Raw genomic sequence first — 13,485 nt, 5'->3', positions numbered from 1 at the left:
TTGAGAGGAATAGTTGGATCTTCCATTGAAAACTGCTAAGTATGTGGCTGCTTCTCCTTCTGTCTGTGTAGGGAAGCCAGGAATATTAACACCTAAATGCCCATAGCCTGTGAATGCCTAATTAATGTCTTTTATGAATTCCATTCAATTAAAATTATTTTTAATCTCATTTTATTATGAGAAAGTCCCCAAAGGGAAAGACCAACTGTCCAATCTATTTTCAACTGAAGATGAGGCTGGCTGCAGTGGAGACTTCATCACCAACATTTAAATGAAGTTGTGTGTGGCTGGCTTAAGCTCATCACCACTCACACACGTTTGGGTAAATACAGTTAAATATGGGTGGAAAGTTTGGAACTTTTTTTTAACAAATCCATTCTCCCCATACTGACCCAGTAGTTAGTTCCCTGATCATACCTGATGAATGCACTTCTCCCCCAAAACTAAAAATTAGAAAATGAAACTATCAAGACCTCATAGTTTGTTTTGGTTATAATGAACTGTTTTCCTTCTGTCTTGTAGGTCTTCTTCTCCAATTAAGAAGTGACCCGAAATATAATGTGACCCCTCTTTATATGGGTGCATCTGATCACCCTCTTTCTTTCCTCCATCAGACAAGCTGGCCTTCCCTAGAGGGTGGGCTGGCGTGAAAGGGTTAAAGGTTCTCTGGTCAAAATGACCCAACAGAAGGAGCCCTGCCCAGAGCTGAAATCTAAGTGCTAATGACCGCTGCCCTTCACCCCGCTGCTGTCCACCGGCCGGACCTGAGGCCGGGTAGGGGCCGGGCCTAGGAGTGGGCACAATGTTCTGCATTTAACATTTGAACTTCTCCTATCCGAGGCAGCAGGCCGTTTTGTCCTGAGGTCGCTGACCCTGGCTCCCCCATCAGCTGCCCTGAAACCTTAATTGAATGACAGATGGTCATCTTCGGGGGCGCCAGAAGCTGCGGGCTGCCAGCCGCGCAGGGGCTGCGGCCCCAGGCCCCAGCGGTCCTGCCCCGGCCCTGCCAACAAGGGGCGGGCAGCAGAGGCAGCAGGAGGCCCGCGGGAGCGGCGGGCTTGGTGGGTCTCGGCCAAAGGCGTGGCCCCGCGCCCCCTGAGGAAACAAGCGCCTAAGTGGTCGCACGGGCAAATAGCCGGTTCCTAGCGCCCTAACCAGCCTCCCAGGCCGAGCGACCCAAACAGTGCAGGCCCTATCTAGGCCTCGGGCCCCGGAAGGCAGCCGAGAAGGGACAAAACGTCTCGCCTCAGTGTCGAAGGCCCGTATTCCAACAACCGCGGGCCCCAAGCGTCGAGGTCTGGAGCCCGTGCGGCCTAAGGCAAACAGGCCAGCGTCCAAGCCCAAGATGCCCATCCCCAGGTGGGTCCACCCTCCTGAGCCGACGAAAAGGCCCGGAAAATACCGATCCCATACCGCACGCGGCCTGCCCTGAGTCACCAAGAGTGCCTTCGGGCGAGCGCCATTCTCGGCCGGAGGCCACGCGAGCCACGCTGATGTCCTAGCGCTGATGCCCCAAAACTACCCCATTGCAAGGAGCTGTCAGGGCTCTAGGGTAATAGATGGGAGCCCCAAAAGGCGCCTGGAGGCACCAGCGTCCAGCAGCGCTGCCTCAGCCGCTCGTCCGCGCCCTAGTGTCCTATTTCTTTAAAATAAAAGCTGCGAGCCCTACAATTACTGGGATTACAGTGAGCAGGTATTGATCTGCAGCCGGCATTGTAGGATCAAGCAGGCGGGCGGAGACAGACATAGCCGCTCCCACCTCCTTGCCGCCGCCTAGGCCTGCAAAACGCTAAAAAACCGTTTCTAAATGTTTGATTTCAAACGCACCATCAACACCTGCTGCAAAAGTACTACCTCCACCGCCCCCCTCCCCCCCTGCACCTCACCTCTTCCCCTCTGCCCGTGGGCCTCCCAGGCCCGAGCCAACTACATCGCCACCTTAGGCCCCCTCCCCCCTTTTTTTCCCTTTCTTTTTTTATTTTTAATTACTGAGGGAAAATATACGCATAAGCAAAAAAAAAAAAAAAAAAAAGCCTCCCCGGCAGGCGCGAGCGGGGGTGTTGAGGAGGCCGGCGAAGGCGGTAATGCAACCCTAATGCACAGATAGCTGACATCAACTTCCGTCAGGCAGCTCCTGGAGATCGAACCTTTCGATTGTAACTGGGACAATTTGCATAGTGATTCCCTTTCAGAGCTTTCCCGGGTCCATAACAAGCCCAGGCAGCTATTCAAATGCAAGTTGCAACCCCAAATGCAAGGCTAGCCGAACCAAAAAGCGCTCTGGAGAAGCGAGACCCGAGCTTTGGATCTCATCCTTCTCTTCTTTTTTCTCTCTTTCTCTTCTCGGGTTCCTGATTTAGCTGGGAGCTGTTTATTTATGGCTGCAAATGTGTGCGTGCGAGAGAGAGGGAGAATTGATCTTTGCCTGGACTTAAGATGGAGCCGAAGGCGCTGGAGGGAATTTGGGTTTGTGCGCCTAGCTCAGACCGGGGCGCTGAAGGGGGCCGTTTGGCACGAAGCCCGAGGTCGCTCTTTTCCGCACCCCTCACCTCGCGACCTTTCAGGAATCTGAGGGGTCCTGAAGCGGCCTGGCTGACCCACCTCCCCGGGGCCGAGCTACCGAGAAAGGCTTCATGGAGGGAGCCATCCCGTCCCTGTCTTTAAAATGAGCGCAATAAAAGGTATCACCTGCGACTTGTGCGGATCACTTTTTCTTACTGTGCACTGGTGCGGGGGCGGGAGCGGAGGGTACTTACAGTTTCCAGGGTGGGGGGTGGGGGGCTTATAGGATCCCGGGGAGGGGGGAATTAGGAGGCTAGAAGTTAGGCTCCCCAGTTTCCCGGTTTCTTTCTCATTTGAAATTATGCAGATTGACTCTCGTTTCCTCCCTCCTAGGGGGCAAATCCTCAAACGTGAACCTGATCACTTGTCACAGAAGCAACTTGCCATGAAATCCGCTAATGCGCCGCGACTCGCCCACCCGGGTAAGCCTCTCTCACAGGCGCGTGCGGAGGTGGGGGTGGGGGACAGGCCGGGGCAGGGGCTCCAGGGGCCCGGCGTCGCTGGTCCACTGCTGAGCCTGTAGCCACGCAGACAGGGTGGGAACCGAGGGCGGAGGGCAGAAGCCGCGTCACGGTCAGGGAGCCGAGCGAGGGCGCCCCCCTCCCACCTTGCCCACCCAGCTTCGGCGCTAACAGGTCCTCCTGGCAAATTTAAAGTAGCAAATGAGGGCGGGAAGGAGGCCTCCCAAATAGGGTGTAAATATCCGGGCGTGCCAAGCGTGGCGGAGGGTACGCGAGCGCGCGTCTGCGGTCTATGAGCGGTTCTCCAGCGAAGCCGCATGCGGCGGCAGAACTGCACCTGCATCCATGCGAGTCGTAGAAATGGAGATAGCCAGGGTCACTGACCTGGGGAAAACCCCGAGTTAGAACTTGGCTACACTTCCCTAGGCTGGTTCCCGCTTTCTAAATCTCCCAGGTGGCTTGTTGTCTCTGCAAATCCAACACAAACCTGCTCAGGATTATCTCAGGCCACTGTCCTTGCAGCACTGACCATTATCTCGATGGAAGAACGAGCTCCTCTGGTCAGAGAGCATAAAGCGGCGGCTAAATTCGTGTCTTTCCCCACCCACCCACCGCACCCTTTAATGGTGAGAAAATATAGGCTTCTCAAATCCACAGAAGCAACCAAACACACATTTCCCAATGTTCTTTGTTTATATCGGTTCGGGTGCTGGAAGCTGTCTGACAACGAGCTTTTTCGTTGAGCCTGTTTTATGCAGAGCACTTGGGATATTTTTCAGTCTTGTATCTTAAATATATATATATTAAATGCTTTATGGATGGTTTTGCAATAGGTTTCTTAAGGAACAGATATGTTCCTAAGTGTTTGGGATTGAATGGTGAGAGAAGCTGCCTGGAAGGTATAAATAAACCCAATGCAAATTAAAAACACATTGAACAGAAGAAATGATTATGAATTAAGATGAGGGCATTAACTAGTCTGGACAAAAACGATTTTAATGTCTGAATTTTCCAGATTTCATGGCCACAAATAACAAATTGAAAGGAATTTAGTCTATCCTTTTACCTGTGTTTTCTTCATACACAATGGAAGAACACAGGCCCCCCTGGGTTTGTCTGTCGAGTGCACATTTATAAGCATTTCAATGGACAAATCAGATTTGGGATGTTTTCCTACTTTTTCCGTAAACCACAAACAGTTTAGTTCTGATGGAAAACAATTTAAAATTAATTCGGGGTGCAGAAAAAAGGAAAAAAATGTAAAATCCTGACAGTTAAACTATTACCAGGTTCCAAGGGGTTAATTTGATATAAATAACCCACTTGCCTGTGAGCACAGAAGGTGGAAGTTAGAGGTCCTGGCAGCAAAAAGACTCCGGTGGTAACAGAGCTTTGTGAGTCTGAGGGGGTCTACAGAGGATCTGAGCCTAGCTTTGGGTTTGTTGCATCCCTCTTGCTTGCTTAAAACAGTAACTCAAGATGTAAGTAAAAGTGTTTTCATTTTTTATTGATCCCACTAACATCTTTCATTATCCAGCATGTAGCCACAGCAAATTATTGCTCATTTGATACCGAGAACTCTATTGACCATCGCTTTCGTTGGAGAGAGAATTCTAACTACTGGGCTCCTCTGTAGTCAGAGCTGAGGCTAAGAACATTCCTCGGCTAAAACCCAAGTAAATTGAGCCTTCTGCCTCCAGAAATTGATGGAGATGTGTTCATTACATGAAGCCACGTGAATGTGCATAGAGATCTGCTTTTTACTCTGCCTGCCTTGCCCCCACTCATGCGAAAGGTCGGTCCCTTTGGAACAGATCTGTCTACTTGGAGAGCTGGGCATTCGTTAACCTCTCCTAGAGCCCTTCTGGCAACTTCTTTCCAACTCTGACCAGGGTTAGGGCAAGGGAAATGATGCAACAAAAGCCTGCTCTTAAAAGGTCAGTCCTGTGCTCAAAACCACCCCAATGTAGACACCTATCGAAATCATTACCCACTCCCTCCCCCAAAAAAATGACTCCTAAAATATCCAGATGAGTGACTTTATGGTCTGGATACAACTTTCTAAATTAAACTACCATCCCCTTCAACTCTCCTTGTCATCAAAGAGGTCTAAGTACTGGAAGAGGGAACTCTGAGTTCAATGTCTGTTTTCTCTTTGGTTGGCAATGGGTGTCCAGCCCCGAATGACAGGCCAGGCTACTCCCGTGCTTCCCGCCAGTGCACGAAGAAGGCGAACCCTGCCGCCTGCGCCCCCAATCCCCCAGTGAAGGCCTGACCTTTGACCCTAGGGCTAGCAGCTTCGGAGTACTCATGGCTAAAGAGAGAGGAAGGTAGAGAAAAGAGGCTGGAGAGAGGGTCCGGGAGAGGAAAGGAGAGACCAGACTTGTTTCCCGAGAAGCTAGTGGCTGAATTTGCCTTCAAGCGGAAAGGAGTCCAGAGCTGCCCCAAGCAGGCGCCAGGCGAGTTCTCAACCCTCAGGCTGCCTTCCCCCGTCCCAAGGTGGCTTCCTCAGATAAGCCTGTCCGGACCCAGGCGCCCTTTCGGTCTCCCTTCGGGCGTCTCCGTGAAAAGTGCTCCGATTCGAGGGTGCGCTGAACTGGGACCCCGGCAGTGAAGAGAGAGACGTCAAGCCTGACAGCGAGCGGAGCCCGACCATCGCTAGCCCGCCGTCGGCGCCCAGCCGGGCTTGTCACATTTCCCAGTAGCATGTAATCCACGGCCGCTACACCGTAAGCCCTCCACCCCAAGAGAAGGCCAGGACGGTCTTGGAGAAGCTATGCCCGTGGGGACTCGGTAGAGGAGATGGTTTGGTTAGGTTTCATTTCCACAACCACCAGGTTTTCCACTAGGTTCCAGAACAAACGGAGAGCAAATTAATGCATTTAAGAAATGAGTCGGCGCTTGCGGTCCGCCAAACGGCTCCAACTCCAAATCCGAAAGCGGATTTGGGGCTCTTAGGGACCGTCTAGGTATTTTCCTAATGGTGCTAAATGAGCGTGAAACTGTTCTGTCAGGCACCGCGCTCCATGAACCTTGTGCGTCTGGGAGCCACTCTTGTTCTAGAACAAGGTAGTAACGGGTTGGGAGCATGCTCTGAGCACGCGGGACTCTTGCCCAAGAGCAGCAGCCTAGAGATGAGAGTAGATTCTAAGTGGGTTTTTAGGGGTTTCGAGATAGGGGAGGGGAATTTAAGCTGGGATTCATACAGTGGATTTTTTTTTTCTTTGTTTTCCTTTTTGTTTTTAACGTAGATAGATAACCCCGGCAGTGGTGTAACCAGCGCGCGCGCCCAAAGCCGTCTTGTCCCTCGAATGCGCTCACCGCCGGCAACACTTGGAGAATCCAGCCCACAGTGGTTTCGAAAACCCCATTTTCCTGATTGCAGCTCAGACTCTGGAACCCCGAGAGCCTCCCCAAAGAGGGAGCGTGAATCGGGCCAAGTAGTGGGTCGGGGACACACATGCACGCACGCACGCATATGCACACAGAGGCAGAGCAGTGCTTCATAGGATCTAAGATCCAGAGTGGCTGGAAAGGGATCTGGGAGGCCAAGGCTGAAGGAGCCAGCAAGGCCCTGGTGCTGCCCCTGCCAGAGTCGTGCAGCCACTGAAGCAGCCTGATCCTGATAGTTATTTTGGGGGGAAAAACACCTGGAACCCAGGTTTGAGCTAAAGAAAGTAAGGGCAAGTGACAGATGATCAAGCATTTCTTTGAAATGAGGAAGAACGGAGAACTACCCAGCTGGCCTGGCGTTAGGGCAAACTGGACATTAGGGAACTACTCTCCTTGCACACACAGCAGCACACATCCTCCGATGGCAAGTTCACCATGCCCAGCAAGGGCCACTGCACCTCCTAACTGCTTTTTCGGCCTCCTCCAGGTTTTGCCAGGCAAATGAAACAAGAACTCAATAGTAAATTATTTTGTTCAGTCTTCTGTCTTTTTATGAAAATAAAAGGCAACACTTTGTCATTTTTAATCATATAAGCAGACAATAAACCTAATCTTGATATTGATTTTTCCAGAATCAAGTGATTTTTGTGCAGTGTCTGTTTTATTTCCTTTCTGAGGAAGAGCTGTTTGTTGGTAGATGGTGTGGCTCTAAGACTGCACTCCAGTGGGCAGGTGCTTATCTGAAACATGTAGCTGATTGTGGACTTTGAAGCGAGATAGCTAAAATGGGGTTCTGCCTGGGTGGCAGGAAGTTTGGTTTTTGTCTAGTTATCAAGATAATGGTTTCAACCTCTGGTGCACTAGGATAGATTTAAGACTCAGCTGGTGCTTTTAGAAGTTATGGCCTCAGAGTTTCACTGCAATTTTTTTCAAAATAAAATCAAATAAATAAAAATAAAACCAACAATCCCAAAATCTTGATGTTATTGGTCCCAGACAGCATTGTGAGAAGCATTAGCAAGGAAAGCGCACTCTCGAAGCAGCCCCAAGTTTAGGAAAGGGACATGACCCTGAGCTGGCCGACCTCGGACAAGCCCAGTAGAGAAGTGGCAAGGGATGTAAGTTCCTGCTAATGGGCTCAGAGGCATGGATGATTTCTCTGAATTCTGGTGTTCTTTCCTTTATCAAAAACAAAGTGATATTTGATGCTGATGCCAAATGGTGTTGGCACCTTTCATGTGAAAGTCTTGAGGTGCAGGGAGGTGGGCCTGGCCTCCACCTAGCTATAGAAGGAAGAGAAAGAGGGAGGGGATGAGGGGAGAAAGCTTCAGAGAAGAAAGGAATGAGTTGGAGAGAGGAAGGAAGAAAGGGAAAAAAAATGAAAAGAGGTGGAGAAGAAAATGAAACGGGACGAAGAGGGTAAGATAGAAATAAAAGGGGGAAAGAGAAGTAAAAAGGATGGTGAAGGAGAGGAAGAAAGGAAAAGAAGGAAAAACAGATTTAAAAAGACCTAATAAAAAAAAAACAAAATTACCCCATCCCTCGGAGGGAATTGTTTGCTCTGTGGACTACGTGGGAATTTTCCCACAGCTCTGGGTAGTTTCTCCTCCCGCCTGAAATGCAGAACAAATTACAGTCGCCAGCATAAATTAAAATCCCCGAAACTCCCACTCCAATCCAAAAGGCTGGACTCAGGGAGCACCGACCACGGACCCACTGGCAACCGTACCATCCACCAACTCCCCCAGCCACCTCCCCTCCCCCGCCCCCTCAGTGAATGGCAGAGGTCACCACCACCCCACTCCACCCCCACCACCAATTTCCAAGGGCCTAGGACCCTGGCTAAGGGAAGGGGACTTGATGGTTCTATGCCCTGCGGAGGGGGATGGAACCTCGGGCCTTTGAGTGACCCTAGGGCTCTGACCTTTGCCGCGGTCCTCTGGGGTCAGCAGTTAACCTATCGCTCCCCGCCCCTCTTCCCTTCCCGCCCCGGTCACTCAGCGGCCCCCGGCTAGGGAAAGTGCGTCAATATTTGGGGCCAGCCTGGGGGAGGGAGCGGCGTCCAAGCAGGATTGCAGGAGGATGGAGCCCAAACCTGCGTGCTCATTCCGCTCCCCACTCCCAGAAGACCCAGCCTCAAAGATCCCTCGCTTGCCCGGCGCTCACTGCCAAGGCCCAGTTAACCCCGTGCCTGGTAAAGAACCCGCTAAGGCATGTAGGAAGAGAGTGGGCATCTTTCTCAGTTTTCCTGCCCTGTTTAGAGCAATTTATCTTCATTCTAAGTGTTACACACCCTTCAGACACCAGCCACCCACCCTTTTGCATTTGGGGAATTCAAAGAGCCTTGGGTGAGAGGGGGAGCAGTGTAGAGTTAGCCTTGTGTCCTCCTCAAGCCCGAAACCTTGGACTAGTCTCTGGGAGCAGCTGCCAAGAGAACCAGTGAAGAAATTGGGCCAAAGTCCATGCTACGGGGCCCAGCTGACCTCCTCACTGTCCCCTCCAGGACTATGAGAACCAGCTTAGCGCCTGCCCCATCCCACTTCCAAAAGTGCCTGCGACCGGCGCCCCAGAGGGCTCCCCCGGCGGGGACGAAGGGGAAAGTGGGCGGCAAACCGGAGGCTGCCGAGGCTGGCGGAGCGCCCCCAGCCCCCAGCTCACCGCTGCTTGGGGTTTTCGCGGTCTCCCCAGCTGGAGCCGGGGCCGCCAGGAGCCGAGAGCGTTAGGTTCAAATGCATCAAGGCTCTGAAGTCATTTATCCGGTTTCATAAATAATTTTCTTATTACACTTAAGCCCGATTCCTGCCCCCTTCCCGTTTTTATTGCGGGGTTTCAGCGGCTAAAAAGTTTCTAAGTCGGGTGGGCCGTTGTTTTCCTTTTTCCATCATTAACATCATTAATATAAGCTATCAATAACCCTGTCGTTCGGAGCCGAGTTTCACGGTATTGATCCACGCGGCTATTCATCTCTGCCATGCAAGACACGGAATAATTTTCGCATTACAGTAGCCTGGATTTGCTTTTAATTCATATTTAAAGCTGCAACCGGCTCGGTGGAGCGCTCTGCGAAAGACTAGAGGCGCCTAATTAATAATAAGTTAGAAACGAAGGAAGGCACCGGCGAATAAATAATTAATACAGACATCTATGTCTCTTTGAATATTGCTCCTTTAAAAATTTAGACTTACCAGGACCATACTGTAAGTCTGCAATTTATATTGCAGGGATGATTTAAGAAAGCTATTTTTTTTTCCTTGAAATACAATACTAAATTATTTACAGTGTTTTTGCAAACCTAAGTTCCTTCATTAGCCAGCCCCTCGGGTTTGTTCCTTCCAGGTGGAAAACACCAATTAAAAAAAATAGTAATCAAAATAAGAATCACAATAAACTCCTAAGAACCACTGGCTATGATTAGTTTAAAGGTGGTAAGGGTGGGGGCAGATTGGCTGGAAGAGAGGCATATGGGGTTTTCAGAGGAGCAGAGAGCTGCCCTGTGGGGGGCTTGAGGCGGAGGGGTTAGAGAAAACAAAAAAATCTGAAGTCAGTGGCAGTGACTTGGGACATTCACTGGTACTGGAAGGAACAAAGTTGTAGGTAAACTCAGAGTTCTCAAGGGGACTCAGGGAGTGTCCCAGGTCCTCCCCCCTACAACTCCCCCTGGGAGGAGGGGGAAATAGAATTTTTAAAGGAAAACTATTGAAAGCCAGTTCTGGATTCGAGGCTAGATGGGGGCTACCAGTGGGCTAGGAAAGATAACAAAATTTAAGCGGGTCAAAGTGACTGAGAATCAGACAAGGGTTTGTGTGAGAGAGACTAGAATTTGTTTGCAATATTGTTAGCAATATTGATTTTTTTTTGTTTGTTACTTGGATTAATGTATGTTAAACAGGGAAATATAGGCATTAGTCAAGTACATTATAATCATCTATTGTTGAGAGCAACCTTTCTCAAGTGAGTGCTGGAGACTCAGGACTGTAAAGCACTTCCAGGGGCTCAAGAACATCCAGGTCCAGATAGGGGCATCTGGGAGCCCACAGGGGCTGGCAGTGCAGAAAGAAGGCACCCTCAACCCCAGCTTGCTCTTCCTCCTGCTCCTTTTAGAATTACAGGCTTATTTATAGAATTACAGACTTATTTAACCAATCTACTACCCAGGTATGTCAGGCTCAATCTCTAGCTGCATAGGTGACTACAGAAATGTACAAGCTAAGTCACTTCAGTTGTGTCTGACTCTTTGCAACCTCATGAACTGCCAGGTTCCTCTGTCCAATGGATTTTCCAGGCAAGAATATTAGAGTGGGTTATCTGGAGAGGTGGAGGCATTCTTGACACCAAAAATTTTTCACAGGCCCCAGGCATTTTCCCACACCCTCCTACCTGGCTTCCGGGTCTATTGGCCCTGGTGACCATCCCTACAACCCGCTTGGTTCTGACCTAAGGCTGGGAACTCCCACATCCCAGTCGGTAGCCTGAGGCCTGGCAGGGAGCACATTGGTGTGCCTACACAAGTACATCCACATGCATCCACACCAGTTAGACCTGAAAAAAAGATACAAACTGGGGAGAGAGACACCTGGAGACCCTCCCAGTCCTGGCTCTGGATCTTGGGTGCTGGCCCAGCCCTGGGAAGTGTGCCTCTGAGACAACAGACATCCCCCACATAACGGTCCCCAGTCATCCCCTCACCCCAACCCAACCGCAGGCCCACTCCCCACAGGCCCTGGCGCCTTGCCCCCCCTCCCCCACAGTTGGGGGGGAGGGGTTCTAAGACCACACACTCTGCCTTTTTTTTCTCATTCCCTCTCCTGCACCCTGGGTCACTGCATTTTTGGAGCAAGACCCTGCGACATGAAGTTCCCAGCAAGTGAAGGTGAAGGTCTTTTACAAGCTCCACTCATGTTAAAGGGCTTGCACAGGACCCCTTGGGCCTTGGATGGTTCAGAAGTGGGCAAAGGGGTTAGAGGGTAAGGATTGTAGGGGGAAAGACTTCTGGGCACCATTGCCCAGATGGTGCTGGGGCAGAAGCTTGCCCAGAGCCCAAGAGTCACACAGCCAAGGCTGGTTCTCTTGTCAGCCGCAAGGAAGAAGGAATGAGAAGGCCAAGACTTGCAAGATGAACAGGGCCGGATGGGCAAAGAAAGAAGGGAATGTGTAGAAAGTGTAAAGGGAAAAGGAAAGATGAAGGTTGGGAGGAGAAAAGGCGGCCCAGCCTCAAGAAAACACATGGCCAGGCGCAACCCCGGGCGGGAGGCACAGGCAAGGAATGGGGAGCCCAGAACACCAACACCGGCGTTTCATTTTTAAATCTTCTAGGTGTCTGCAGGTCAAATAAAGACAAGGGCAGTAACGATTATTCTGTTAAATCTATGGTACTTGACTTCGCAAACACTAATTGATTAGACACCAAAATGATTTGTTTAAAGAGTTTTCCTTCCCAAGTGCAGCTGCTCTCCAGTGGGTCGGCGTGATACTGAAAGGCTGCGGAGGAGCTCACCAAATGGGCCATGCTCCTGGCTGCAGAGACTGCAATCAGCCCAGGGCTCTGGGGGCTAGTCCACACCCATCCACTTCAGATCCCGGGCTGGACTGCCACCCTCGACTTCCATCCTTCCTGTCCACCAGGTCCGAAGCTTGGTGTACCTGGAGATCATTGTGAGCCAACTTTGCCCTCTCTCCAACCCTTTTGCTCGGAGTTGTCCTCACTTTGGGTCGCTTTGATCTGCTCCAGTGAAAGGACCCCTTCTCCCTGTCCTCCCCAGTCTCCAGCCCTGTCGTTCTCTACATCAGGGGCTCACCGGCTAACCTGGAATAGAGCCCCACAAAGGAAGCACTGGAAGAGCATTTACCACTGCCCCAAATCTGGTAAATTCATTGCTCCACTGCACCTGCAGCCCAGATAGGTCTCCTTTGTAATATACTTTAACAATACAAAGACTAGGAAAGAAAATCCACTGAAGGGTTGGCCAGAGAAGGTCACCTGCCCTGGAATCTAGCTGGCTGCATCCATAGCGGGATATTGAAAACAGTATGTTCCACCTGGGAGCCTTGGACCCCATCCCAAGCTCCAGGGTATCAGGAAGCCCCTCTCCCTTTAGGGCTCTTAGCCCCAGAGATCTTGAAACGCCCTAGCCAAAATAGGCAGCCATTGGGATGAATTTAAGTCCAGGAAAAGCCGCCTCTAGCTTATCCGGTGGCCCAATTGCCCAAGAATGGGGAGAGGAATGTTGGAACACCTGGGCATCTCCTATAACCCAGACTCTGCTGAGCTAGCAGGAACTGTCAAAGAGCTCTACACCAGAGCATCTTCTCTTTCGGATTTGGAAAGTGTAGGTAGGAAATGTCACAAAGGAGAGAGTGAACTCACACTATATATAGTGTGCAAAACATAATTTACATTAAAAAGGAAAAAACTAACAACAGATGAATAAGAAGTATATGAAGGTCAAAGATTGATGAAGAGGGCTAGAATAATTGATTAGCATTTCCTTGGCCCTCATAAAATGGAGAGAAGCCACTGACTAATTTTTTTTAATGGTTGTCAATAGGGAATCACAGGCCACCCTCTTCTGAATTTTTCCTATTCTAAGACAATAGCAGTTTTCTGGATTAAAAAAAAAAAAAAAATCTGCAGAGGTGGGAGGAAGACAGGAGAACCTGGCTAGAAGCACCCAGGATCAAATCCTTCACCCACAGTTATCAAGTGCCTAACTCTACCCGACACCAAAGAAATGGTTCCTCACCAAGAGTTTAATTCTAGACTTGCTACAGGCATCAGAAAGGCTGGTGAGTTACCAGCCTTGCCGTGAAGCCCTGGATGAGGGAATCCACCCTGACACTCAGCTTTGCTGTTTGTGCTGTATACAAACAGGAAGTAAACATTTAATGACTCAGAGGGGCTGGAAACAGTTCTTTGGAAAGGTACTAAAAACTGGGACTGAGTCATATGCCACATCTCTGTTACTTACAAAGAACACTAAAGCAGCAACTCTGAAACTGATAGAAGGTTCTCAAAGAACCTTGTGTGGCTAGCATTTGGAGGAAAGACTTTATTCTCATTCTCTCTTCTAAG

At 50.2% G+C, this 13,485-nt stretch overlaps 1 long non-coding RNA gene across 1 annotated transcript; it reads left to right on the top strand.

Annotated features, from left to right (window-relative positions):
- Positions 1 to 286: 286 nt before the first annotated feature.
- LOC102395800 lies at positions 287 to 7,050 on the top strand. The gene is made up of 4 exons (XR_328612.3): positions 287 to 1,359; positions 2,361 to 2,681; positions 2,896 to 2,984; positions 6,275 to 7,050. It is a non-coding gene; the product is annotated as an uncharacterized LOC102395800 (long non-coding RNA).
- Positions 7,051 to 13,485: the final 6,435 nt, after the last annotated feature.

The sequence above is a fragment of the Bubalus bubalis genome, chromosome 11, assembly GCF_019923935.1.
Source record: "Bubalus bubalis isolate 160015118507 breed Murrah chromosome 11, NDDB_SH_1, whole genome shotgun sequence".
Lineage (NCBI taxonomy): Eukaryota > Metazoa > Chordata > Mammalia > Artiodactyla > Bovidae > Bubalus > Bubalus bubalis.
This window is presented reverse-complemented; position numbering and strand designations above follow the sequence as displayed.